This window comes from Cynoglossus semilaevis, chromosome 13, assembly GCF_000523025.1.
Source record: "Cynoglossus semilaevis isolate Cse_v1.0 chromosome 13, Cse_v1.0, whole genome shotgun sequence".
In the NCBI taxonomy this organism is placed as follows: domain Eukaryota; kingdom Metazoa; phylum Chordata; class Actinopteri; order Pleuronectiformes; family Cynoglossidae; genus Cynoglossus; species Cynoglossus semilaevis.
In genome coordinates this window covers 19,193,346-19,195,950 of record NC_024319.1, presented here as the reverse complement: position 1 = coordinate 19,195,950, position 2,605 = coordinate 19,193,346, and the positions used below count along the sequence as shown (strand labels likewise).

The 2,605-nt window shown below is 36.9% G+C and overlaps 1 protein-coding gene across 2 annotated transcripts in view; it reads left to right on the top strand.

The window, feature by feature from the left end:
• The first annotated feature begins 921 nt into the window (after positions 1-921).
• The window catches only part of LOC103388882 (palmitoyltransferase ZDHHC3-like), an 8,866-nt gene continuing 7,182 nt past the window's right edge, over positions 922-2,605 (top strand). Inside the window, exon 1 of one of the 2 annotated variants that reach the window (XM_025061933.1) lies at positions 922-1,140. The gene's annotated coding sequence lies outside the window, so the exon portion shown is untranslated. The remainder of the gene's footprint in view (positions 1,141-2,605) is intronic. The other variant, XM_008324083.3, reaches the window with a different exon arrangement.

Here is a 2,605-nt window from a genome sequence, read left to right as displayed (position 1 = left end):
AAAGATATGACGGGGGGGTGGGGGGGGGGGGGTGGGGCAGATGTTTCTTTGGAGTTATTATATATATATATATATATATGTATATATATATTAACAGCTTAACAATGTGAATCTCTTAGACCTGAACAAAGATATCTTGTAGTGAACTTCTGAGCCACCATGAGAATTTAACACAATAAACATAATGAAAAATATTCTATGCTTTTCTTCTAAAGGATGGTTTTATTCCCTGGTGGATAAAACAAGAAAGGTTTTTGTATTTGCCCTTGTGAAGCTCAAAAAGTCCCTCAACAGGTCGGCATTGAATGCATTTTTTTTTTGTTAGACATGAGTCATGTTTGTCCTTTTCATTTTCTACTGCTATGAACGTGTTAATGACTAATTTAAATCCTCAAGGCCCAGAACAGAGGATAAAACATCAGCTTGTACATTCTTTCCATTTCCATTCTTTTGAACTAGTACTTTATATGTATATTGTATGTTAAGAAAAATACATTTATCCATCGGGAGAGTTAGAACTACGTTACATAAGGTTTCACTCTAGTTGCGCCATCCACTAATTTATTTGTAAGGAAAAAAAATCCTAAAACGGTTCACACTGGCTGCCTGTAATATATAAATAATGTGTAGTAAAAGTCGTATCATTAAAAAAATAAATCTGCACGACACTGCCCTCTACCGGAACTATGCAGTTTTACATTTTTTGAAACTCGTTAATTTCTTTTGCTACATTTTAATTTTAAAAGTATTGTTGTTACATAACTATTTCGATATAAACACATCCGTGAAACTATACATTTCTGGTGTTTATGTCTTTATTATACCAGTACGGTGGTTGGTTTTTAAAAATAAATAATATGATGGGCTAAAGCCGAGAAAGCAGGCCAATCAGAGGCAAGACATGGGTGGGTCCCTGAGCTCGCGTGGACTTATCCCTTTTCCTCTATGTCATGGCATGACGTTGAGGGGCGGGACAGGACATCGAGAGGCTAGGAAACAGCTGCACCAAAAGCGGGCAGGGGATGCTCATCTGTCGGTGGGGTTCTGCATGAAAGTGTAAATATTCCGAATAGAAAAGAACCACACGGTTGCAGGAATCTACAGCCCCGTGGAGGAACAGCGACAGAAGTAAGAAGACAAGTAAGAGACTGCTCAATTACAGCTTTAGCTAAGCGGCTAACGAATGCTAAAGGGGGCAGATTGCGTGTGTCAGGTTAGAGCAGGTATACAGGCCTGTAAACAGGATACAGACGAGTTTACGTAGCAGCGCCCAGAAACTAACCACAAACTAGAATTGATGTAAATTCGCATTTTTGGGAATTTCGTGACAGATTTTAGATCGTCTTTATAAAGGCAAAAACTTTTGCATTTCTAATATAACTTCACCCTTTATCTTTGAAAATCTTGTTAATGCTGCTACCTAACTTTATTTCTGTGTCTCGTAGAATCTATTTTAGTTTATACATTTCTACATTAAACTCTTTGTTGCATCGTGACATTAAATTGAGGCGAATGCAGCAGCGAAGGTTCGTGGTTTATTTTAAAATGATGTTATATAAGTTTTATTTCAATGTTGTTTTGGGTGTACAGCACCACGCAACAGTAAGAGCTCAGCCGTTTAGTACACTAGTCCAGTACAACGTTAGCTCAGGCAGCGCACCTAAACCTAGTTTTGCATAACACAATAACGTTGTACCAGCACACTGCACTAGTGAGAAGGGTATTTTAACTGTAATCATAAAACCTATGCAGAATCAAAACTGGTTTATGTTTGCAAACAAATTAAAGTTGTCTTGTCATTTTTAAAATCAAAGTTATTTTGATAATGTGCCAAATGCTTTAAGTAACAACTAGATAATTACTGCTTTTGTCTCCTTAACGGTAAATACAAAATGGTGTCTTTGTAGTATTGTATTTTGGGGCAGACAAATAATCCTATTTTTATGTTTGGGAATCATCTATTGACACAGTACTTTCAGGTTCCTGGAGGGGAGTCCTTGTCGTTTTTCAGGATTCATTGTTTGGAAGAACAGGACTTTTTGGTCTTTTTTTAGTCTTTCCTCTTGCTGTTTGTTCTGTTATCACTCACACGCCTTTTGTTTCAGACTAAATGTCAGGCCTAGCTTTAGCATATGGACCAAGCTTAAAGGCTGGTCTATGCCTGGACATGACTAGACCTGTCGTGATAACAATGACAAACTGAATATTTGTTTTAGTCAACATATTGATGTTGATTAACACTAATACTAGAATCTCAGGGTCCTTCACAATTTGATTCAGTTACCACTGCGACGCTAAATTATACTATTACAAAATGATTATAAAGTGGTTATCAAATTATTATGCCAGCGTATAAGTAAATACAATTTTACAATGAGTGATTTTTAAACAATCAAGAGACAATTACCATGCATTGAAAATGATATTTCTCCTATCCCTAATTAATAGGAAAACACCAAACAAATATAGTCCAATGAGAATTAATTGGGAACGGACATCAAAGGCTGCCCTCAGTAGAGGATGACATCACTTCACTGTTTTTGACTCGGAAACAAATGAAAAAGGCGCCAGGATGACACGTCTGGTCTCTCTGAAGCAACAGTGT